Source organism: Cricetulus griseus (assembly GCF_003668045.3).
Source record: "Cricetulus griseus strain 17A/GY chromosome 1 unlocalized genomic scaffold, alternate assembly CriGri-PICRH-1.0 chr1_1, whole genome shotgun sequence".
NCBI lineage: Eukaryota > Metazoa > Chordata > Mammalia > Rodentia > Cricetidae > Cricetulus > Cricetulus griseus.
Window position 1 is genome coordinate 133,985,571 of NW_023276807.1, and position 26,958 is coordinate 134,012,528.

At 42.0% G+C, this 26,958-nt stretch overlaps 1 protein-coding gene and 1 pseudogene across 1 annotated transcript in view; one reads left to right on the forward strand and one right to left on the reverse strand.

Annotated features, from left to right (window-relative positions):
* The window catches only part of Limch1 (LIM and calponin homology domains 1), a 314,380-nt gene that overhangs the window by 171,234 nt on the left and 116,188 nt on the right, over nucleotides 1-26,958 (forward strand). The gene's annotated exons all lie outside the window — the stretch shown is intronic.
* On the reverse strand, nucleotides 557-1,806 carry LOC103161331 (annotated as a pseudogene).

The following is a 26,958-nucleotide window of genomic DNA, read 5'->3' on the forward strand; positions in this document are numbered from 1 at the left end:
TGTTTCCATAGTGGGAGCGTCTTACATCAGTGTAAGTATTAACAATAAGAAAGAAAAACCACCTATGCAGTACTTCTGAAGATGAATCCTCACATGGTGAAAACCAGAGCTAAATAAATTATGAACTGCTTCTTGTAATAGTCTTGAAGAATTACCTATTACCAATTACCGTGTGTAATGGCCAAGGGAGCCATTGACTCTCGAGAAATACTGAGCCTCTGTTATCATCAGCTTGGGATTTTGGGGTGATTGATATCTTGATTTGATGAAAGCTAATTGCCCAAGTGTGTGAAGGAGAAGATAACATATAGAACTGTGTCTAAGAGATTTGGATGCCAATTCCTTCAATGGATCCAGCACTTTCATCTCTAGGGAGTGTCCCCAGGACAGGTGGTCCACCTCGGGGCTCAGAATGTCTAATGGTATTTAGTTTTGATTCTAAACATGCACATGTTATCTTTCAAAAGAAATATGTTGACCTATAATTGTGCATGTACATATAAAGATATAAAATATATGAATTACGTGTTTGTTTCAATGTCCCACAAAAGCACTCTCAAACCAGGGTATAGGTTTCCTGGCTTTTAGGACCTAGTTTCCACCATGTACATAACTGGAAGTCCACCTGCCAATCTAAACTCAGAAAAGAGGCATGCTCTTCGTTTCAGTAGACCCAAACACCAGAAATGGATCTGTTGTTGCTGGTTCCAAAGAGAGTAGCTCTAGCTAAGGCATTCTTCCCCAGTGTATCCAATCTCTGGTACATTCCTGTGGTGAGGTTACAACTCATGAAGGTCTGAGGAAGCTCTTCAGAGAAACAGAACTCAGCCTACCACAGGGACCAGCCATCCTTATCAAAGTGCTCCCCAAAATAGGGCAGAGCCACAGAGAGGATGGCCTTATTGGAGCACGTATGCTTAAACTCATCCAACACAAAGATACTCTTGGGCAGGTGAGTGACAGGGTTCTTGGTCTTGGGCTCGCAGCCTTTTCCTGCTCATATTCATCTATTTCCCCTTCAGGAACTGTGGAAGCTGCACTTTTTCTTCTTTCCACTCAACCTGGGGTTTCTTCTCTTCCCATGAACCACTTTCTTTCCTTGGGGTATCCTTTTGAGGCTGTCTCTCTGCAGACTTCTTAGCGTCCAATTGGGCCATTTTTTCATCCCCACCCCCATGACAGCCATGAACTGGGGCTGGTTAATGCAGGTGAGGAGCCATTATTAGGTATTGGGTAAGGTCTAACAAGACTCTATGACCTGTCTCTAGAACCACAGCAGGGTGCCAACAACTGTGATATCAGCCAGTGATAGTATTACCACCAGAAAAGTCCTCATCTTCAAGTGTGTGTCCATCAGTCCCAGAATTCACCTCACATCCCCCTTTGCATTTGCAGTAGTCTGTTTGTTATGGTGTATGATGCCCATGGGGGTGAACACGCAGGTGTTCCTGGGTGGCTGGAGGAATGATGTTACTATTGGCAAAGCTCACCCACTGCACCACGTGAGTTGCTGCCTAAGGATTACTTCTCAACTCCTCCTCCTTGCTCAAACAATATTGTAGGCAATGGCATTGCTGCCAAATGTACAGAATCTGTTGTTACCCTCAAATGGTGGAACCTCATTGGGAGGGAAATTGTGGGGAAACTCAGGGGTGCAGTTGGTTTGGCCAAAGTAGAAGTGGGGTGGTATGAAGACATGTAGACCTGATCCTCACTGTACTGAGCAGCAATGAGGGAGGACCTTGAAGACATCTGTAACCCCAACCCCCAGTTTTCAGGATATGAGTGCAGGATCCCAGCCACCATAGTGATTCTGCAGGGAAAGGGTGAATTATGTTCAAATGTATTGAGGTCTTCTTTGAGCTCTTATAGAGTGTTTTTTCTTTTCTTTTCTTTTTTCTTTTTTTAAAATTTGAATTAGAAAGATTATTTTACATGTCAATCTCAGTTCCCTCTCCCTCCCTTTCTTCCCCCCCCCCCCCCCCAACTAACCCCATACCTATCCCATACCCCTTCTGCTCCCCAGGGAGGCCTTCCATAGGGGGTCTTCAGAGTCTATGATATCTTTTGGGATAGGGCCTAGGCCCACTCCCTTGTGTCTAGGCTCAGAGAGTATCCCACCATGTGGGATGGGCTCACAAAGTCCATTCCTGTGCTAGGGATAAGTACTGATCTACTACAAGGGGCCCCATAGATTTCTCAGGTCTCCTCACTGACACCCACATTCAGGGGGGTCTGGATCAGTCCCATGCTGGTTTCCCAGATATCAGTCTGGGGACCAAGAGCTCTCCCTTGTTCATGGCAGCTGTTTTTGTGGGTTTCACCAGCCTGGTCTGGACACCTTTGTTCATCAGTCTTCCTTCTCTGCAACTGAATTCCAGTTCAGTTCAAGGTTTAGCTGTGGGTGTCTGCTTCTACTTCCACCAGCTGCTGGATGAAGGCTATAGGATGGCATATAAATTAGTCATCAATCTCATTATCAGGGGAGGGAGAGATGGTATTTTGTATCTGAACTAGAAAGTCAGGTTTTTCATGAAATCAACATGTTTGATACACATGACAACTAAAGCTCAGTTCTTCTTTATTCTCCTTGAATTGAATGATGTGTTGTAGGTTATTTTGATTGTACTCTGACACTCCTGAGACTGACAATAAAGTTGACTTTGATTCAGAGGGTGAAGCCAGCTACTAGCTCATCACAATTAGTCATAGAGGTTTTGGAGGATGGAGGCCAGGCAGAGAGGCACAGGAAGTAGTAGGGAGGAGCTTGTAAATATTCTTGCCCCTTTTGGACGGATGAAGGAGAGAGAGGGGATCACTGGTCACTTCTTTGCCGTTTCTCTGATCATTCAGGTTCTTAACTCTGATATCAGATTCCTGAGTTTTTATTGATAAAGAATAATTAAACACTTCAGAATGAAGCTTTTCCTTTTCCATGAGCACTGGGATGAAGGCTAGCTAGTGTGTGGTACAGCGTGCTGATGGGTTCCTTCATAATGATTGCATCTTCTTTATGAACATGGTTGATTGAACAACACATTAAGGTATGTTGTCACCATCTTGATTCTCCCATCCAGATCTTAGGTCCTCTGTTAGGCCCCTTAGTCTCAGATCATTGCTGCCATTTGGGACCCTGGCATCTTGACTATCAGGCTGCGATGGTGATGATGATGATGATGATGACGATAATACAAAGGTATCTGTCTACACCTTTCTAGAAAGTGTGTGGCATGCATTTGAGATTAAGTTTTTTCACTTTGACATTTCATATGTCCTGGTTAGTCACCCCTCCTTTATTTTGCATGTATGGATGATAGATTTGTGGGGCATTTCAACAAACTCACCATCGTGGAAATCATCCTTCTTCAGATATTTACACTTCTATTTCTGTCTGGAATTCAACCTTGTCTCCTCTTGTGGCGACACTTTCCTGTTCAAGTAACACGGTGAACTAGTGTTTTCCCAACTGCCCACCATGTCCCCCAAGCCTGTTCAGCTACAGATCTGTAATTGTGCTGGAGGCTTTACATGCTATGCTTTGGGTTCTAATGGGCCAACTGAAAGATCAGCCACTCTGAAATAAATCTCCAGCCCTCTGGAGAACAGATACAGCTGGTGAAAGAACTGAAGGACATAGCAGCTCTTTGATAGACTGTGAACATTCTTGAGCCCCTTGAATAAAAGCAATCTTTCCCCGTGTGTCTATGTGCCCTGAAAACTTATGAAAAAAATAATAACCACAGTAGCATGATATTTAAAGCATTTGTGTGTGTGTTCTTAACCCTGCAAAGTTTTTCTTGGCAGGGCTTGAAGCAAACTTGGCTGTCATCTACTTTTCTCCTGTTGAGGGGAGGGCTGACCCAAGGGACTGGTGTGGTGAGGAGAAGCCTTTAAGGAAGGAGGCCAGGAGGAGCCTCTGGTGCCCTGCAGCTCCCTAGCTTTCCATTACAAAGTTCACCCTGTTCCCCAAAGCCCTGTTTCCACCATGTATATATCTGTGTGCATGTCTTTACTTCACTGGAGCTCTAGTGCCTGAGCCCATTCTAGATACTCCACACCTCCTGTTGTCCTGTTTCACCTCCAGTTGCTAGGTCAGCCCAACTGACATCAACACGGTTAAGCTTCCAAACTAAGGGCCTCATTTATCTGTGCTGGGCAGCTGATGAGAACACCCGCACTTTGCTGTCATAGGCTTAGCCTTCAGGGACTCTCCAACTTGCCTAAGTTACCTCCTGGGTCCTTGATCTAAACTCCAGTTGCCAGGTAATGAGGATACAGTAATTTGTATTATTCTCTCTTTCCTTGCCCACCTGTCCTGTTTCCATTGTGAAAACAACCCTCTGACTTGTCACATGCCTACAGGGACTTCTGTCCCACAGGACAGCTCCTTGCTATTGCCTTTGTGGTGACCTCAGAGTTCCCTCCACTGCAAGAGTGAAACAGATTAATCACACTGAAGTTCAGTGCTGTGTAAGTTGGAATGCTAAGAAAAGCTGAGAGATATTTTTAGCAGAATGGAATATTTTGATGAATATCTCTCACCTGAAATATTTCTCAAATTTTCTATTTCTAGTTTTTTAGCAGCTTCACAAAGGGGTATTGTATTTGAGTCAGAAAAGAAAAATATTTTTATTTCCTGTCCTTGACATTGAGTGGCATTGATAAAAGCATCAGGGCCCTTTGAGCTCTGGATCTCCTGGGGATGGTGGGGAACATATTATATGAGAAAGAAGTTGAGTAAGTTTTTTGTTTTGTTTTGTTTTTCCTATTTGTCAGCATGAGAAAAAAGTAGCTATGGAAAGTGATGGACAGTTATCATCAGGGATGGAAAACAAAGAACTTTGAGAGAAGGCCATAGCAGGAGTGATAGTGTAGCTACCACTCTATCTGTCTATAATCTCAGTCTTGACCTTGACCAGTGGCTACTTGCTTCCATACAGTCTTGAGAAGAAACTGTTCTATCTTGACTTGTAGTTGTTGAGTTCTCCATCATTCTATGTCATGACCATTTAGTCACTAAGCCAATGAGTGACAGTCTCTCATGCTTGGTCAGAAAAGAATTCACTAGAGTGAATATTTGACTTTCCAAAGTTAGGTGAACAGAGAGCTTATATTTTAAACAGAAGAAAAATATATTTAGTAATGTACATTCGTTGCACCTTATGTTTATTTGGTGTTTTAGATGTTTGGGGACATGGTTCAGGTTAAGTAGGTTCAGTTTGAAAACATGAAATATTAACAATTTAAAAAATGACTTATTGCTCCTGCCTGCCTTTCCTGTTTATCCTTCAAGATGGTCCAGATTCTGTCACAGACTGCCTTCCATGTAGAAGGAACCCTCATCCATCTATTGTTTGTATGTGCACACAGGGATGAACACACACGTATATATGCAGATGCACATGGGCAAGTGCATGTGTGTAGAGGGCACAAGCTGACAATGAGTGTATATCTCAGTCTACCTTACTTTTTTTGAGGCAGGATCTCTCACTGATCCTGGAGCTTGCCAAATCAGCTAGTCTTGCTTGCTCGAAATCCTCAGGGAACCTGCTGTCTCTGGTTCCCCAGGACTGGGATTATAGGTATGTGCTGCAGCACCCATTTTTTAAAATGTATGCTCTGGAGGATAGAACACTGGTCCTCATGTTTATGCATCATGTAGTACATGACTGAGCCACCTCAATCCCAGTAACTATGTTTTTTAATGAGGACAAATCCCCATGAGCCTACTTGTATTGTGTTATCCTTGTTTGCCTGTGGAATGGAATTGATGTATTTCTGTTTTGTTTTGTTTTTTTTCAATCTCCACTTTCCTCTTCTCTTTAGCCCCCTCACTCATTCCCTAATCCTGGGTCTCTTGGGCACATAAACCTCCCTTTTCTTCCCTGATTTACTGTCCCACTTAGCATGTTGTTCCACATAGTGAACATATTGCTTCCGCTGTGATAAATCACAGCCCTGTGTTGGCATGAGCTGTGACACAGATTAGCAAATACCACCTTCTGAATTCAGTTCTAGATGCCACTAGCTCAGCTCCATGTTTTGTTCCTCAGCAACTACGAAGGCAGCTCCTTCCCCACTCCCATCCTAGAGATCACCCCATTAGCTTGGGTCTTCACTACTGAAGAGTTAAAGGTTTGCAAATGGGGACTTTCTTCACACTTGCTGTTTCGTACTGTTCTTTTTCCAATTAGTTTTGGGAAACAGATAATTGTAGGTATTTGTGGGGTATGGTGAGATATTATGATGAAGGATGACTGCCAGATGAATTAGTCTGCACATCACCTCACACACTTGCCATTTTGAGGTGGGGACTTTTGGAACTGACTTAGCATGTATTATGGTTAGTCACAGACATTGTCATGCCATGCGGGAGCTCCTCCAGTCTAAATGAACCCTTGTGCCCTCTGACTGGCACCATCCCGACTGTGTTCTGTCCTCCTCACTAGTCCGTGCTCACTACCAGGCTACTCTGTACTTTGTGAGTTTGACTTTTCCAGATTCCACATACAATGAGATCGTATTACACTTGTCCTCCTTTGCTTGTTATTGTCTAATGAGCTAGTTATGGAGCCTCATCGTCCTGCTGAGCTACTTCTGTTAGGTAATCTATTGTCAACTTGTTTTAACCTTATTCAGTAAAGTGAGGAGTAACTTTAGCACCAGCCTCATGAGGCTGTGGCTGGATTTAACTGAGCTATATGAACAGAGTAACTAGACTTTTGCCTGGGGCATGGGATGTGTTCCCAAGCAGGTGGTGACAATCTCTGCTCTCCTGCAGGTGTTAATGTCTCTCACATCCTTCCCTGAATCCATTTCTGCTTCCATATCTGTGAAATGGCACTGCAATAGCATCTGTCTTTAGTTTTTGTGTGTGTGTTTGTGTGTGTCTGTGAAAAGTCACCATGACCTTATATAGAAAACATTTCTCTAATATAGAAAACATTTAATTAGGGTGTTTCTCTTATAGTTTCAGAGGTTCAGTCCATTATCATCATGACGGGGAGCATGGAGGCATACAGGCAGATGTGGTGCTGGAGCTGAGAGTGCTAAGTCTTACAGGCATCAGGAAGTCTACTGACGGTCACACTGAGTGAAAGCTAGAGCAAAAGAGACCTCAGAGTCCACCCACACAGTGACACACTTCTTCCAAGAAGCCCACACCTTCTAATAGCGTCACTCCTTTGGGAGCCATATTCTTTCAAACCACCACAGTTCATTTGTGAAGAACAAAGGCACATAGGTCCACTCAGTGTGCTGTCCAGCCCTAATGAACCCTCAATGAATGGTAACCTGGACTTTGGCCACTTATAAGACCACGGTTCTCCTATTTATGGCTACCTTCTATTTGAGGTTTGTGTTATAAACCATAAACTCACACAATGCTTGTGATCAGCCACTTGCCTTCTTGGTTTTTTTTTTTTGGCATTTGAAGTGTGTACTGAACTAAACACTTGGAATAATATTTCCATTTAAAATATTTTAGCAATGATCACAATACTGTTTTTTTTTGAGAATCCTGTTTGAGAAATTTCTTGTCACTACCCCAAAAAAACTCTGAAGACCCTAGTAAATTTCCTCATACTAAAAATAAAAATCAGGGTCTTTATGTGATTAATGATTCCATGCCCTGGCCCTGTCCAAAAGTATAATTTATCAGTCTTTAATTCCCCAAAGTCATTCTGATTTCCTATGGTTATATTTTTAATTTATAGACCTTTGGCCAGTTTCACAAAAAATTAAATATTGATGTCTTGCAGATACACATTCTGTGGACCAAGCACAATGTTGAGTTGTGCCTTGTAACCAGTGGCAGCCTGTGCCTGACCCTATGTTTAAGTCTTTTTCCAGTTTTTTTCCTTTATGAGCATGATCATGGGGAACTGGTTTCCATAATGACCCCACCATTCCTGGAGACAGAAGGACCAGGAATGCAGTGTGGTTTCTAGCCAAGCATGGAGGACCAGAAGCCCGAAGCCATGTGTTACAGACCAGGCTCTGCCTCCAGCACAGGAGGGCATAAATTTTTCTATTTGTGGAAAGAAAGAATAATGAATGGTGCCAGAGAGCTTTATACCCGTGAGACTTGGGACCCTAGTCCTCTTACTGGGGTCCATGCTATTAGTGATGGTTACCTCAGCTGAACGCTTCCCATGTGTCAGACATTGTTAATGACAGTTAAATATGTGTTACAAGCTGATTATGTGCTAAGCATTTTGTGTCTGTTGTTTATTCTTCATAGTAATCCCAAGTGGTAGATGAGAGGAGTGGCTGTGTTTCACAGGACACTGACACCTGAGGCTGGGAGGTCCTTGCTCATAGACACTGAGTGACAGATGGAACCCTACAGTCTGGCATCCTGTCCTTCTCCTGTTTATTAATTTTGAAAAAGTTTTTTCAATTATTTTTATTTTATGTGTGTGGGTGTTTGTCTGCATATATGTGTATGTATATATACCACATACATGCCCGGTACCTGGGCCTGAAGTTAAGAGACCATTGTGAGCCACCACATGGGTGTTCGGAATTGAACCTGGGTCCTCTGGAAGAGCAGCCAGTACTCTTAACTGCTGAGCCATCTCTCCAACCATCTTCTCACTTTTATTTTGCCACATTCTAAGCACTGCCCTCTTCCCCTGGATTGTTTGGTTGGTTTTTGTTGTTGTTGTTTGTTTGTTTTCTTAGCAATCTTGAGGAGTGTAGAACCCACATCTTATATAGTTAAAAAAAAAACAGTTTAGGAGCAGTAAACAGTTTGACCAGTAGCTAGTTCTGTGGTGGCTCTTCCCACTCTGGTCAATACCGAAATGCACTTCTTTCTGCTCTCCTACTTACCATTGTGAACTAGGGAAAACCTACATTATTGTGCATTTTGAAAGCTTTTTAAACATTTTTTTTTTTACAGACAGAAACCACTGTATAATAAACACCCTGTTGAGTGTAGATGTGTTTTATTTGGGAAGATACTGCAGGATAATATATTTTCTGATTTGTCTTAGTTTCCAAACAAAATTGAAACTTTACTGTGGACCATAGAACAAGACACAACAGCTTCACATAGCCTCCTGTAGAGCATTCCTTCCATTCTCTGTATTATCCTCTTATGTCTACAGTCTGTTTCCTGGGTTGAGGATAGTGCAGTGGGTAAGCACTTGCTATGCAAGCTTGTGGTTGGGGAATAGAGACAGGCAGGTCCTTGGAACTTACTGGCCGACATGCCTAGCTCAAATGGGAAGCTTTTGGTTCCGTGAGAGACCTTGACTCAAGGGAGTAAGTCAAAAAACAATAGAGGAAGAAATCCTCAATATCCTCCTCTGGTCTCTGCACGCATGTCCATGAGTGGGAGCTCACATGTGTACATACCATAGACATACATGTGTATAAAACGCACGCGCGCGCACACACACACACACACACACACACACACACACACACATACCTAAAAAGCCAATAAAAATATCTGTTTCCTGTTTATAAGAAGGTAAGAGTCAAAATGTGATGCACAATCTGATTGGCTCATTTTATATTATGTTATATGCCCAATTAATACCAGCTGGCAAGATGGATATGAAAATCACCTGATACTGTTAGCTTATTTCATTCTTCTAGGCATTTAAAAAATAAGTCTTCCATTTTCAAAATGCAGACTAAACGGCTTATGCTTATCTTGCCTCACCATCTCTGGTGTACAGAGTTGGACTCCCAAGCACTTGGCCTGAAATTCTAAGTAATAGTTGTCAGGAAATGGGCAGAAATTCTTCCCTTGCTTATTGTTTGTGTAAATAATAAGTGCCATGGCAACAAAATGCTAACAGCCAGATGAAGAACAGAAACATATGGAGATGTGGAAGACTCGAGAAAGAGGATGTTTGAAAGAAAGCCTTTGTTTGGCTCATCTTGATATGATCATGTAACTAACATACTTTTATGTATGTGTTACTAACATGCTTGTTTTTGTGTGTGTGTTTGAACAAAAGACCAGGCTACTAAGATTAACGAGTTAATTAATATCTCACTTTTGTTCTAACAAAAGCTTATAAAAATATATTAATATAGTTGGGAAAAAATAAAAGCTTTGACCATGGAAGGTATCGATATAACTAAAAGATAAATATATAGTTTCTATAATTGGGATGGAAACTTGACTTTAGCTTCCTAGCGCATGGAAAATATGATTTCCATTATGTAAGTTTCAATGTTCATGAGAGTCACACCAATTTTTCATGGAAAAGAAAGCTAGCCATAAAAGAAATCCTACTATAGGTACACATATAGAAGATGAACTCTGATTCCAATGTTTCTCCCATCTCTCTGTCTCTGTGCTAGGAAGGAGACTAGTGTCATTGAGGATGGGAAATTTTGGAAGTCATTGTTAGGACAGCTGCTCAACTCGACAAGAGAACAGATGGTCCACAAGCAATGCTCTGTGTCTTTCGTGCCTCTCAACTCTATAGACTCTGTGGGTTTCACTGACTTTTCATAATCATGGACATTTCTTACATCCTTGGCTTATATTGCCAAACTCATTAGAGACCATTCAAAATAGTGCTCAACAGATGCAAAGATCCATGGGCAAGCACTGGGCCAAGCTCCAGGAGTCCTGCTGAAGAGAGGAAGTAGGGGTTGTGTGAGCCAGGGTGGAGGGTCAAGGTCAGGGGAACCCACAGAGACAGTTGGCCTGTGCTGGTGGGAGCTCATGGACTCTGGACTTAGGGAGTCTGCATGGGACCAACCTACGCACTCTACATGTATGTGTCAGTTGTGTAGTTTGGTCTGACTGTGAGGCTCCTAGCAGTGAGATCATGACCTGTCCCTGATGCTTAGCTGTCTTTTGGGAACCTGTTCCCCAAACCCTATACTGGATTACTTTGCCCAACCTTGACAGGGGGAGGAGCTTGGTCCTGCCTCAACTTGTGCCTTGCTTTGTTCACACCCATGGGAGGCCTGCCCCTTTCTCAACGGACATAACAGAGGAGGAATGGATAGGGAGGAAGGTAGATGGGGGTTGGGGTGGGGTGCAGGGAACAGGAGAGGAGGGAGGGGAAACTGTAGTCAGTATGTAAAATAAATGAAAAAAATAATTAATAATAATTTTAAAAAATCCCTAACTCATGAAGAAAAACCAACCAACCAAGCAGAATGGTACCTAGGCCTCAAAACCTCCATAGAAAATGGCTAGAAAGAAAATAAGTCTTGTAAGATAGATGTTTCTTTTTATAGCTTTTTGCTTTATGAAATGAAAGTTAAGTTTACCATCAAAATGGTCAAATACCGAGAATCTTCCAGTAATGGGCTATTTTTCTGGCATTTGGCTGTAGAAAAACACAAATATGAGATCAAACGAGCATTTGTGTAGAACGGAGCAGGGAACTGTTAAGCACTGCCTAAGCCATGGCCTGGGTTAGGACTGTATTTTATGCCTTTAAAAGGTTGAGGGAATAGTAGGAGAAGAATATTGTGTGGCATGTGGAAATGAAGTGGAATTTTAATTTTTATCTGTAAACACTGGAATCGGCCATGTTCCTGCATTTATGCAATATCCTGATTACATTCCTTCCGTAATGTTGGAGATGAGCAGTTATGACAGGAAACATGGGGCCCTCGAGGGCAAAATTACGTGTTATTTGGTCTTTTAAGGAAATTTGTAAGGTCCCATAGTGGTGGAGAAGGTACTTGCTGTGGTGTGAGCAAGGTGACACTTCTGTTGTGTGATTCAGTCTCTGTGGCTCCTTCTCTATGTCCCTACCCACTGATCTCTAAAACATGGCACCTGCTAAACCTGCATAAGGATCATTGTGAGAGGAAGAAAGAATGTTCTAGAAACCTGTAATCATAGGCCCAGTGCCCAGGAGTTTATAATCTATACCATTTTGCTCATGAAGCAGATGACTGCTATTCTCTTAGAATCTGATTTTTCTTTGCCCCTCTCTGAGGCTGCCCCCAACTAACCTATCAAATTGTAAACATAAATTTTGTGTCACAAAATATCCCAGCCACCCCCATGCCTGCTCATCCTAGACACTGATCTTGTTCTCTGTTAGTGTCTTCTTTTTCTCAGGAGCCTGGATAAAAAATGGCTTTTAAAAATATTTGTTTAATTTGTTTGCTTTCTGTAAGGCTCTTCATTTGATGCCATTATTTAATTATAATTGTTTGAAAGTTTGATGTAAGCAGAGGTAGGACCAGCTTAAAAATTGAGAAAGTTCAGGGCTCCTGGGAGTAACTTGTAAAATTATCCACTTAGGAAATTACACTAGTGCTGAGCTGAGTTATTTTTTTAAAATGGAAGGATTCTCGTTTTCAAAGTCTGGAAGGAGTTTATGTGATTATTATGAGGGCTGTAAAGTAATCATCAATGCCATTTGTCATCAGTGTTCTGGCATCATAAGGATCTCCCCTTTGGGGAAATATGACCACTGATCTCTGGATCACTCTAGACAAGAGCAGCTGACTTGTCCTCACTGTTTCAGACTTCTGGATCACTCTAGACAAGAGCAGCTGACTTGTCCTCACTGTTTCAGACTATGTGACCATCTACAGTGCCCACTGCTGTGAATTCATATTCTAGCCATGAAAGGCATAGTTGTCCACCTTAGGAGAACCAATTATCTGTGGAGGGAGGCAAGCATTTCAACTTAGAATAGCAGGTATTGAGAAGGATGTAGCCAAGGTACTGTGGGAATACAGAGAAGGACATTAATGAAGCCTACTTGGGAATTTGGAGAAAGTGTTTTTTGGATAGAGAAAATGAGAGTTTAGAAGTTTTGTTGCAATACTTTGATTTTTTGGACAGAAAATTCATCAGGCAGATGGCAGAACGTGAAGAGCACAGAGCAAACTGTGTACAAGGATCTAAGCTCAAAGCAGAGTAGGATGTAGTAGGAGAACAGGAAGCTAGGGAGGGAAGGACCAAGAATTGAGAAGCCCTGGGTGCCAGATCACAGGGCTGGGAATGTCTTCTAATGAAAATCTAAAGAAACTTTGCTAACTATGCATGATAGGGATGCAAGCAGAGTGATCCGCTGGCTTAGTATTCTAGGGTAGACCAGAAGTCCCGGCAGCCTGATGGTTTCTGTAATAGTTTGCTCTTGAATCTAGGTCCTGGTGACCAGCTTTAGTATCTTTGATTTTATTTTTAATTTACCAAATACTTACTATATATTGACTATACTCTTGTGCTATTGTTTTAATGTGTGGTAATGTTAAAAACAAAATGCCCACTGTCCCTGCTTCAAGTTCTCAGTGACAGCAATTTCAGAGCAAAGCAGGGCAGGTTCTGCAGCCTGTGCCTGGAAAAACTGTCTCAGTTACTAGTTTCCAAGCTCAAATTCAGTAAAGCCTATGCTTTGCAATGGAGGACTCCAATGTCTATAAAGCCAAAGTGTTTTTTCTTTTCTTTTCTTCTTCTTCTTCTTCTTCTTCTTCTTCTTCTTCTTCTTCTTCTTCTTCTTCTTCTTCTTCTTCTTCTTCTTCTTCTTCATCACTAAACCTTAGAACCAACTCTAAGGGGAAAAAAACTAATTTCTTTTTATATAGGAAAGGTTTCCCATCATTCTATTTCGGTTTTTCTGTTATTGCCCTTGGTCTCAAGAGCAATAAACAAGTGCCAATCACTGATATGTCTAAGATAGATAGGCTCAGGGAAAAAATAATGAGGTAACCAGGCATTGCTTCAGGAATTCTCTTTCTCTGATGGACTCTCCCAGGCATGTCCTTATACTATTTAGTTCCTTCCATTAGTATCCATGCAACTTCATTTCTGTACTACTCACCATTATGTCAAGATTTACTTTTTTTCTAAAATGTGTGCTCAGATCTGTGTATCTCTTTCCTAGATATGGTCTCATTCATTTTGTTTAGTTTCTTTGTTTGTTTTGTTTTTAGTGCATGAAAACCTTTATTTCTTATGCTCTGGATTATTTTACTTTTCTCTCTCTCTCTCTCTCTCTATATATATATATATATATATGTATATGTATATGTATATATGAATGAATGTTTTTCTCATATTCATGTCTGCACACCACATGTGTGCCTGGTGCCTGAAGAAGTTAGAAGAGGGCATCTAATCCCCTGAAACTGGAGTTCTGGATGGTTGGAAGCCACCACATGGGTGCTGGAAGTTGAACTCTGGTTCTCTGCAAGAACAGCAAGTGCTCTTTACCACTAACCATTTCTTCAGACCCTACATTTGCTTTTCTTAATTGTCAATTTGGGCTGATATTGCATTAGTTCATCCAACAAATGAGTTACATGCTTGGACCTCTATCTCATGTCAAGCTCAGAAGGAAAAGAAACCCACAAAATGTGTGTATGTGTGTATTGTTCAACTTTTATCCATCTTATTGAATCAATTGTCTTTGGTATCTCATCCTTCAGATTTTATAAAGGGTCTTTGAAATATGTATTGAATTAACTAAGTTCATTCATTTGTTCAATAAATATTTATCAGGTAGCTACAAGCACTAAACATTGTGCCCAGGATTAGGTATGGATGATATCCTTTCTCTTATGAAGTTCATTCCAACCATAGGCTCTGATCGATGTTAAAGGTTTGGCAGTCAGGATCCCAGGTATTGTCAGTGTTGTACTTTTTCACAATGGAGGCCTCTCTGTTCTATTTAAGAGCTCTTGTGTTTGATTAAAATTCTAGTCATTGACCTTTGATTGACAGTTGAGGGTTTGGTGAGCTGTTGACACAGCTGCCTGAACAAGACGGTCCACAGATTTCAAAAAGCAGGTTTCTACTGAACATCATGAACTTGAGCAACATCACACTCCTGGAGATGCTCATTTAGCAGGCATTTCCTCCCACTTTTCATGGGATGTTCAAACATTTGCCCTGTGTTGCATGATGGGCTTAAGTCGTGAAGCATTTTAGGTGTGGGAGCAGGTGGTGAAAACTTAATCCATGCAATGAATTCTTTCTGCCTCCTCACACTCTATAGTGTGCCTTGGGTAAGAGGCAGGTGAAAGCCCCCCACTGGTTCTAGGCACCACATTGGCATTGCCTTGAGTGTTGTCTTTTCTCAATAGCTAATATTGTTCCTCAAATATCAAGAGTTCACCAAGCACTAGAAATGCAGCAGCGAACAAAACACCTGCCCTTGCACTCACAATCCAGTGTGAAACATGGCTGCCACTACTAATCTATTAAGTAGGAAGTTCAAGTAATACGCTAGGCAATGAATTCAATAAGCAAGGTCATGGAATGCTGGGACAAAAGACTATGTCTCATCTGATTGGATTAATTTGAACAAATATCTGACAAAAGAAGTTAACTATATAGCCATTGAAAAATATCAACCATGTATATAAGACAGCTGGCACCAAAATCACTGGGTCCATCGATGGTGTTGTTAACTTCTAATTTCTAAGTGCTGGAGACAAGACATTGGATACTTTGCATATATTGCTTGGAATCTGTCAGCAGATGGGCTGCATTATCTATACCCACTTACAGTTGAGGAAATGAAAACTCAGAATAAGTCAAGTTCGATATCCCAAGCAGCAGCTGAGAAAGAATTTAAATCTGGCTTTGAACTCTTAACACCAAAAGCCTGAGTATTTTTCTCTTTGCCATGTGGTTTCTCTTGTGATTATAACCTTAGTGGGAATGGCCTGAAACTAATTCAGGAATTTGGGGGTGTTTTTTAAGTGACTAGGAACATATCTTACTGGTAGAGCACTTGCCTATCATGCATCAGACTTTTGAGTTTGATCCCCAAGTTAAAAAGAGGATTTGATGCGAGGAGGTCAGTACTGAAAGACAGAATATGACATTACTAATACTCTACAAAGTCCTTGTCAGGATCAACTTTTCCCAGGAAATCTCATCCAACAGTGGAAAAAACATTTGGAGTGTGGCATCTAATGAGGCCATCCACATTTTTTGTATATCTGACTACCATGAAGCCATCCTGTCCATTTGATTGTTAATGGGATAGATTTCTAATTCCTTTGGGTACCCAGTCAATTCTTGGTGATGAACTGCATTAACTAATGATGCTTGATAATAAACTCAGACTTTCCTTCTCTTCCACTGTTGCAAACATGGTCAAAGAGTAGCCTGCTGCAGAATGGGTCACACTTCCCTGTGGTAACTGTGTCACAATGGAGTCCCTCATACCTGCTGCCTAGCAACTTGGTGTCAATAATTCATCATGACTGGACAATGTTGTGGAAGTAAAGATAAGTGTAAAATTGTGTTTTGAGACCTAGAAAAAGGGAGTTATACAAGGGAGCCCTGTGTAGTCAGTGTAGTTAAGACATTAACAAAAGTACAACCATACTCTCCCACATACTGGGAATTTACAAGCATTTGGGTGGGACAATTTGAGAAACTGAAAGTCTATTTTTTTTAGTTTTTTATTTTTTATATATTTGAATTACAAACAAGATTGAATTACATGGCAATCCCAACTCTCTTCTCCCTCCATTCCTCCCCTACCACCCCCCAACTAAAATCCTACCTATCATATGTCCTTTCTCCTAATCTACACCTGACTCAAAATTTCTGCTTCCTCATGACCTCTGCATCCTTCCTTTTATTCCCTTCTCACTCTCATAGCTTCCTCCCCCCTCTTCCCATGTTCTCAATTTGCTCAGGGGATGGTGACCCTTTCCCCTTCTCCAGGGGACAAAGTTTGTCTCTTTTAGGGTCTTCCTTGTTTACTAGTTTCTCTGACAGTGTGGATTGTAGGATGGTAATTCCTTATTCTATGTCTAAAATCCACTTATCAGTGAGTACATATCATGTTTGTCTTTTTGTGATTAGGTTACCTCGCTCAGAATGGTTTCTTTGAGTTCCATCCATTTTCTAAGACAGTTTTAACTAATACCCTTCCTTTGAGTCAATAACCTTAAATCAAGCAAAGGCACATAAATGTGTTTGTTTGTTAAAATGTATACCTCTTCTAGGATCAGAACCAAATCAGTTTTAAACACATCAGTGTTGGGCATGGGGACAAAGATCAGGAGTGGATCTTTGGCCTAGTATGTGTGAGGCCAAAGTTTCAATCCCAAGTATTCCTCCCCCCCCCAAACACTGAGATATTCAGATACCATTAGAAATATAGGATGATGGGAAACTTTGATTTCCCAGAATTCCCTGCACACATTGCACAGTTGAAAGGGGTTCTTCTGTGAGGGGAGTTAGATAGCAAATGTAAACTCCCAAGGGATTCTATTCATCGAGGAACTTTTGTGCAGGCCTCAATTGTGAGGCCAAGGGCTTAAAACTGGAGAGCAGATCCTAGCACCAGTGCAAACTCTAACTGCCCTGAAGGGTGGTGTGAACTGATGACAATGTGTACCCCTGCACCAGCTTTGTGGGGCACCTCCAGGATGCCTCCCATGGTCTGACTACAGGTTTCCTTAAAGCTCCAGGCTTAGCTGCTACATACACATCAGACCAAATAGAAGTCACCAGTAAACACTCTGTGCCTTTGGGAACCTTTTCACACACTGGTGACAACCCTCAGGCCATTTGAGTCTTTTCTAAGACTCTTTCATTTGAGTCTTAAAAAGCCAATACTAGTAATTAGTTTTCAGAACTTCAAAGCTGGTCTCTAGGGGTTGTAAAGGCAGGAATAAGAAAGCACTGGCCTTAGATCTTGTAGGCATTACCTGAAAGCAAGCATGGTGTCTGTTGAACTATTGGCTGGGGAAGTAGCCTGGATACTGATGAGGCATCCTCCCAGTTAGAAGTTTATTGGTTCCTTCCCCAGCAGGATACAATCCATATTCGTTTCAACAGCCTGCCTAGTCTCATTTCCTCCCCCTTTATCTCACTTTTCCCACCTCCCAGTGTCATTCTTTTCTATCCTTCCCTCTTCAGAGAGAAGCCTGATTTGACCGACCACCCTTAGGGTGATCTAGTTCATGTCACCTCTCTGAAGTCCCCTTTGGAAACTTCTGGGTGGGCTCCCATTTTCCAGTACAGCTCTCCTTGCTAGGAGTAGTCACATCATATTTAAAGATATGTCTGGGATTCTCCTCTTGAGACAGTATATTCCATGGATATTAAAAACCTTTGCCTGTTCCTTCACTGTGTGCCTTGATTATAGCTCATGGGAGATTGATTTAGTGTGATGCTATAAAGATGAGGGCTCCTCTTGTATCTCAGGGTTGCTTTTGTTAAAATGAGTGGATTTCCCATTTAAACACTCATTTCTATAAAACACAGTTACCCTCTGATACTATGTATTTAACTAGCTTTATGAAACAGTTGTATTTTTATTTTGTTGCCCAAGAGGGCCTCATCTGTGTAGCTTTTATCTGGTTTGGCATATTAATTTTGAATCCTTGGGACAGTGGATAGAGGAGGCATATTGCAGACTTTAATAAGGAATAAGGTATTCTTGCTACTGTTACTAACAGAAGATGCTAATCATAAGTTGGAAGTCTAGCATCAAGGGACCCTGCTCAGGTATCTTGAGCCTCCTTCCTTTTTCAGACATTTCCTGCATCCTGTGTCCTGTCCTCCCCGAGGCCTGTAGGAAGAAGGGTCCTATCCTCCCTATCTCTGTCTGCCCTTCCGAATGTCCTCAGGGAAGGCCCACACTGAAGCCTGTCACAACGTTTTTCTATTCCTTGCCTCACTGTCATTTCCTTCCTGTCATCTACAAAACTCATCAATTCCATTCTCCTTTTGCTCTCTTTCCTGAGTCTGGCTGCATCTCTCCAGTTCCAGCTTCTCCATCCTTTTCTCTAGGGCACACGTGTGACTCTCCCACAGGTGCTCACACTTCCTCAATATTTCCTGTCACTCTAACCCTGACTGCTTTCCATCCTTCTCATAGCTTAAACCTACACCCTGAGACACAAAGGTACATCTGCTGCCTCCCACGGGACTGCTATACTGCTCTATCCATTGGTGGCATTACCTTGCCTCTGTGTGGCCCTCCTATGTAGCTCTCCTATGTGGTTCTTAGCCCACCCTCTATCAGGTAACTTCATTTTCTTAATGACCTGTTTTCCTTTAAAAGCCATCCTACATTCTCAGCCATCTTGCTGGAGCCATTTCCAATGCTTAGCTGCCCGTGGGGTTGTTCCACAGGCCTGTAAATTCCACCTGGGTTCTCTCTATCACTCTGCCTCTTCCTGCTGATTGTGTCAGAGTTCCTGACACACATGAGGAGTGTGCTACTTTTCTGCTCCTTCAGAACAACAGCAAAGTCCTTCATATGACTTTTCAAGGTTCTCAAGGCCACACAAGACTGGAAGCAGTAAAGGCACGAGGGGAAATCTATGTGCCCTACATGGTCAAACAGGAGCTGAGGCAAGTGAACCTATATGAAAACCCCAGTCCACGCCTCTCCCAGAGGGAGTTACCTCTCTCAAAACTTTATGCTCATGCATACCTTTTGATGCTATCATTCCTAGATTTGGCCACAAATCAGTTATGACCCCTTTTCTGCTCCAGGAATTCAGACCGGTGAGCGGATCCAAGACTTGACTTCCATCTGTAGAATTCACTAGACTCTTTCCTTCTGGTCTTATATTGCTTGATCAAACCTCTCTGCGAAAGCACTAGAAACATTGCTGTCCCAGAATGTGGCAGTGTTCTTTGTGGGTGATTATCCCTTGCTATTCCTTTCTCTGTGTCAGGAATGTTATATTTAAATGTAGGCTTGCTTCGTGTGCTGTATTTTTAATTTCTTTTTTTTTTTCAGAATGGCATGGAATTTTCTGTAGGTTTTAGAAAAACCTAGTTCTGTGCCACTGATTGCTTTGTAAATCTTGGTGAGTCAGGACTTGTTTGTAAACGATGGGAATATGCAGGTTCTTTGAGGCCGGCAGCACATGAGCAGAATACAGAAGAGCTCATTAGAATGTATAGTCATAGCACTTGTGTGAACGAACTTTTGTAGGAAAAGGCTGTAAATACATCTGGGACTTCAAGTCTTGTGTCTGCATTTCAAGAGGAAGTATGTGCTTGCCATTGCTATATGAAAATTAGTTTTTATGATTTCTTTAAATGCCTTGATCTTAAGTTCCTTTTCCTGGGCATTAAAACAAAATGACGAAAAGAGAATAAAGAAAGAAAGAAAGAAATCAAGGGAAAGGAATACACTATAAAAATTCCAATGGTGGTAGATTATGAGTGCCTACCAAGAATTCAGTCAACAAGAGACTTAGGGGAAGAAGATGGGAAAGTCACCCACCATTCCCATTCTTTATGCCTTGTAATTACAATGTGAAGAAATTGAAGGATGTCACAAGAGCATGCACTTCAATAAACATCTTCCCGAAATGGCATTTAAGAATCCACAGACATCTCCCCAGAGGCCTTAAAAACCCTTCTGTCTGGAGAGGGTTCTGATTAGAAAATGATTTCTGCACGTCTCTCACTCTTTGGAGGCAGTATCGTGATGGCTTTGTGGGTTTGAGATTTGGTTTTACTTTTGCATCTGTTGTGTGGCCTCTGAGCCAGTTTCAAAAGTAGCCAAAAATGGTCCTTTTCATGTGTCACCAGCACGAATGTAACACCTCTTTTTTTGAGGGGGTTTTAGAAACCTCTCCTTAACTTTGCATACTATGGACTTGACTCTCCAGCCAGTTAAGGGACTAGATGAGAAACTGTTGGTTTCCTCCTTTTTGAAGTGATGATAAATCAGGCTTTCTAAGTAGAGTATTTTGACTTTCACTCTTTTCCGGGAACAGTTAAAGGAGGCTGAAAGTGTCCCTTAATCAAGTTTCTATCTAAAAGTGAAAGAAAAGGGGAAAATATCAGGAAGTCTGGTGCTAGCATGACAATCCTGATGAGATGCTAAAATAGGAAGGTAATAATGTTGCTTTATCATGAGTTAGCATGGATCCTATCAGCCTGCTCTAAAAATATATTGCATTCTCAGTCAAGTGTGCTGGCCAGTAACAAATAGCAGAACTCCACATTGTTACCCCCTAATATCTGGGCTAAGGCATAGTCACTTTGGCCATAGTTACTGGCGAAGGAATGGTTAGTTCAGATAGTATAGACTAAGGAGTAGGTATGAGTTGCTGTGTCTGCTTCCCTGGGGCTGATGTGTGACTACATCACCCCCCCATCTGGGCAGACAGTAGGCTATGAAGCCCCAGGAGAGTCGACCTTTATATGATTGATAACACTGGAAACATCTTCCATTTTCCAGAACTGACAGACATTTGCTAGAAGGATTATTTAAAAAGAACAAACAATATCATTACCTTGGGTATCAGATTATAAAGAGGGCTTGGTTTCTCAATTACATCACTTCTAAGTAGGTTTATTATTTTTACTGTATGTGTGTTACACATGTGTGTACATGTGTGTACAAATGTGCATAACCATGCATGCACATGTGGAGAACAGAGGTTGACATCAGATGCTTTCCATGATTACTGTCTACCTTTATTTTATTTTTTGTTAAAGATTCACTTTTTTATTTTTTAAAGTGTGTGTGTGTGTGTGTGTGTGTGTGTGTGTGTGTGTGTGTGTGTGTATGGGTGGGTGAGTGAGTGAGTGTGTATGTGTCAGGCAACTTTGTGAACACATGTGATACCCTCAGAGGCTAGCAGAGGGTGTTGGATCTCCTGGAGCTGGAGTTATGGGCAGTTGTAAGTCACCCACTGTAGGTCCTGGAAACCAACTCTGGACCTCTGCAAGAGCAGCACAAGCTCTGAACTTCTGAACCTCTCTCCAGACTCTCCATCATTGTTTTCAGACAGGGATTCTCACTGAACCAGAAGAACCTGAAACTTTAGACTCATATAGGCTGCCTGGTCAATGAGTTTAGATCTGCCTGTCTTCCCTACTACCACCACCAAATGTGTGGTTACAGGCATAATACCACCATACCCAGGTTTTTACGTAGATGGGGGGATCTGAACTCAGGTCCTTGTGTTCTCATAGTAGATACTTATCTGACTGACTCATCTCTGCATCTCCCCTTTTCTCTTAATTCTTGAGACAGGATCTCTCACTGAATCTGGAACTCACCATTTGGCCAGTGAACCCCTGGGGTCCACCTATCTCTGCCCTCAATCACTGGGATTACAGATAGGTGCCACCACATCTGGGTTTTTATGTGGGTTCTTAGGATCTGAACTCAAGTCATTGTGATTGTGAAGTAAGTACTGAGCTGTTTTCCCTCTATTCCAAACTAGATTAACCTGAGCAGCATTGTTTTTTAATGAAGATAGACTGTTATGTAAACTTCAAACACTGTGCTTGAGTGGGAAAGACTGGTCTACTGTTAATAGTTGAATGTTTGTGGCAAACTATTACTATGTCATTCTTGGGCCAGATCTTAGTACTGTTACCCTCTAGCTCTGTGACAGTGTTAGGTCACAGAACCTTTCCAATACTTGGTGTCCTTGATCTGCACAGCCTAGGGGCAGTACAATCAAGGAATTGTCATATCGAGAAAATATGACATATATAAAATGACCAGCACTATATAGGCCCACCGTAGGCACTTAGCAGCATCATCTGATATCATCATGGTTATGCTGTGTGTCTAATCCCTTCCCAAAATACACCCAGAGCACACCCAATCAAATCCTTGCAGCTGGCTTGCAAAGTGAAGGGAGTTTCCCCCAAATTCAAGTAGCCAGCTGATACATTTTAATGTTTTTCTTATACAAAGGGACAGGATTAAATTAATTTATATTGAAAGACACCAACAGCAAATTTCTTTCTTCCATTGCTTTTAGGCTGAATAGTTTTCTAAATATTTTCATGTCTAATGCGCGCGTGTGTGTGTGTGTGTGTGTGTGTGTGTGTGTGTGTGTGTGTGTGTGTGTGTGTGTTGCATATAGGCATATTGACACACGTGGAGGCAGATGCTCATGGCTGGGGACCTGAGGGTGATGTTGAGAATTATTTCCCTTCACCTTTTTGCCTTACTCAATGAGGCAGGATCTCTCAAGCAAACCCAGATGCCCTGATGTGGCTAGTCTTGCTAGCCAGCATGCTCAGGACATCTGCTCTCTCTGTCTTCTGAGGCTGGAATTACGGCTAGGCCATCATATTCACCTGACATTTATATGAGTCCTGGGAACCTGAACCTCATGCTTGTACAGCCATCCCTGGAACACTGAGCCATCTCTCCAGCCCTTAATCTGTATAGTTTACTGAGAAATGTTGGGAAATTTCTAGGGATCCCAATATACAGATGGCTTGAAAAGCAACCATGCTTTGGAGAACAGCACCTCACTTCCCTCCTCACTGTACTGATTTGTTTGTCTGAGACTGTGATAAAACACTGACCAAACCAAGTTGAAGAAGAAAGAGTTTATTTGGCCTACCGGTTATACTCCATCATTGAGGGAAGCCTAGGCAGGAATTCAAGACAGGGAGTCAGGAACTGAAGCAAAGGCCATTGAGGAACACTGTTTACTGGCTAGCTACCCTAGCTTGCTCAGCTACCTTTCTTATGCAGTCCTGGCCTCCCTGCTCAAGCATGGTACCACCCACAGCAGGATGAGCCCTCTAACACTTGTTGGTGGCAAGTCCTTAATTGAGATTCCATCTTTCCAGTTATGTCTACGTTTGTTGGGTTGACAAGAAGTAACAATAATGTCCCCCTGCAAAGTTGACCCAACACTGTTCATAGATGCCCTGAACAGCCATGGGCCTACTTCCTTACCTACAAAGGAGCCATATGTACTGAGGCTTGTTTGCCCACATTTCCTTCTGGTGTGGGGACATCACTGTCATTACCTCAGTCCTAGGAGACACCTGTCAGACATGAAGACAAAGGCACCATTTCACTTTGATCACTTCTTTATTCTGGCTTCAACAGTCAGAATTCTATTTTACCATCTGGGGATCCTGTTGAGTCTGAGAAAATGCTGCACTCCTTAGCCATCCTCTTCATTTCACCCAGAGCTGGAAGAACTCTGAAACTGCTTCTGCTCCTTGTTTTACATCTGAGGAAATGATAGAGATGAGGTAGTTAGGAGATTTACCTTTGGCCTCTCAGCTAGCAAACAGTGAAGCAGCAGCTAAGGTTTATTGAATTTCTTCATGGTCCAAAAGCTCTCTATGTGCTTTGCATATTACATCAATTGCTTCTAATATAGAATATAGACAATATTCTTCCCCTAATGTTACACAGCAGCAAAGGAGTCCAGAGTACAGTAGTAACCCATTTAGGGTTATGAACCTGGAATTAGAAAGCAAGTGACCAGTCTGCCACTGTAATTAATTGCCATGGTTACCAAGCTATGGTGATTATGTGGTGCCCCAAGTTTAAAAGGCCATACTACAACACTGACTGGCCTTGATGATTCTTCATACCCATTTGCTCTTCTGGCTAAACTGGGACTAGAACCCATGTCTAGTCTACTTCCAGCTTTCCCCATTCTGGCCTATGAGAGTTAGCTTTTACATCACTTTGACAAGATTACCAGAGAGAAACAACTTAAATGATAAAAGATGCATTCTGGCTCATGGTTTCAAATTAAAGTTAACTGAGCTGTTGCTTTGGGCCTAAGGTAAGGCAGAAAACCATGGTAGTGGGAGATTGTGGCCGAGTCCATGTCTCATCTCATGGCTTCTGAAAGAGGAAGGTTCTGGGGGCCAAGTCACCCTTCAGTGGCATACCTCCAGCAATCGACTTCTAACCAGGTGGTGGTGAGATCATTGTGTTAAGGGAGAGTCAATGAGGTTTGGACCTTATCTGAGTTACTTATTGTGTATACGTTACCTGACCTTAGGCTGGAGAGAAAAGAGCACTTGCTGTCTCCCAGAGGACTCAGGTTTGATTCCCAGCACACACACATGGTGGCTCACAAACACCTGGAACTCCAATTCCCCAGGAACCAGTGCCCTCTTCTGAACTCCAGAGGCCACCACATGTTCATCATGCACATAAATGGATGCAGGCAAAGCACACACATAAACTTCTTTAAAATTAAAGAAAATTATTAAAGTAACCTAACTTTTCTATGCCTTGATTTCTTCCCATATTATGCTGTTAAAATATTAAAATGAATGTGTTTTAAGATTAATACATCAAAAGATCAATGTCAGACATGTTTTGGATGTTTTGTGTTACTATTAGCTTTATTAATGTGATGGATTACTTGCCTTGCTAGGTAACATTTGCAGCTCTGACATTTATTGAGTGGGCCATCACATGATGTTTGAGGAACCAATGGTCAAGGATCCAGTATTTAAACCAAAAGCAATAGTGGATTAACAAGCTCACCACAAAGGAAGTTTACCAACCACTTTACAATATATTCTGTAACCTGAAAGTAACTTTTTGTTTGTCTGTTTGTTTTTTAAGACAGGGTTTCTCTGTGGTCCTGGAACTAGCTCTTATAGACCAGGCTGGTCTGGAATTCACAGAGATCCACCTGCCTCTGCCTCTGCCTCCTGAGTGCTGGGATTAAAGGCGTGTGTGTGTGTGTGTGTGTGTGTGTGTGTGTGTGTGTGTGTGTGTGTGTGTGTGTGTGTGTGTGTCTGTGTGTGTGTCTGTGTCTGTGTGTGTCTGTGTGTGTCTGTGTGTGTGTGTGTGTGTCTGTGTGTGTGTGTGTGTGTGTCTGTGTGTGTCTGTGTGTGTCTGTGTGTGTACATGTGTGTAAACATACATGTGTTTCAGTGGGTGTGGAAGCCAGAAGTTGACACTAGATATCTGTCTCAATTGCTCTATCTTGTGAATTAAGGCAGGGTCTCTCACTTGAACAAGGAGCTCATTGATTCAGTCAATCTAACTCTAGCCAGGACAGCTTGCTGTCCTATCTCTACCTCATTAGTACTGTGATTACAGGTAGGCTGCCACACCCACTTTGCAGTTAAATGGGAGGTGGGGATCCAAACTCCTATCCTCACACTTGCACAGCAAAGCTTAACCCATTGAGCCACTTCCCAGCCCCCTTTAGCACCAGTATTACAACACAAGAATTGTGGTCTTCACTTGTAATGGGGTGTCATGGATCTGACCCACATAAACAGTGAGTGAGTGTTCTTGAAACTATGGTGACATAATGTTCTACTTATTTTGGGTCTAAATTTTTTTAAACATCCATGTGAGAAAAATACTCTAAAATAGATTATTTCTTCTGGCTTTCCTTCAGAGAGAGCGAATAAGAAAAATATGATGCTGTTAAAAGTGGGCCAAGATGTTGATGAAATGTCTGTGAATGTTGTTGGGTATAATCAAATGTAAATTGTCTTCTCTGTCACAAAACACAGTGAGGCTACAAGTCTGGGTGCTGGCAGTCCCTCTGAATAATAATAGCTTTTGGAAAAGGTTGTTTGACTTTGAAATTGAGTGCAAGAATAAGCATGTGCAAGAATCTTCTCGAATCCTGTGCATTTCAGCTGGTTAGCGAGTGACCACCCAGCCCAGGAGAGCTGCAGGTTAGGTGCCTGTCTTTGCTTATTAGCTGTCTTGTTATACTTCTTTTTTTCTTTTGTCTGTTTGTGTTTCTAGTGCTTTGTTCCTCTGACCTTCCAGCTATGGGACAATGGAAATATACACAGAATGTAAGAGAGAAACGTTTCACATAATGGAGTTTTGTGCTTCTTAATGCTACACTGAATAGAAATTGTGAGGCAAGGAAAATTGAGAATTGAGAGGGTAAACAGCTGACTGCAAACCAGCGATGATGGTGGTGGTGAACTGGTTTGTCACTGTATCTGATTACCTGTATTGAGAGATGCAGGAGTTAGAGTTAGCTAGATGATCAGAATGCTTCCTTTCTTGTTCTGGGGGAGCACTGTGTACCCCTGGTCTCAGATTTGCAGCAGTCCTCAAGTGTGTAGGGCACCCCACTCAGCTTCATTTTCTACATGATTAGAGGGAAGCTGAAAGCCATGACTTTGGTCTGCAGCAAATGTTCTTGCTGCTGTTTCACGCTGCGCCAAGCTAGACTTACCCACCAAGCCCCAGAAAGAGAGACACACAGAGGTCTCCCCAACAGGCTGTACCCACAAAACATCTATTGTGCAGGAGAAGAGGAAGCCTTGCTCTTGTCAGACGC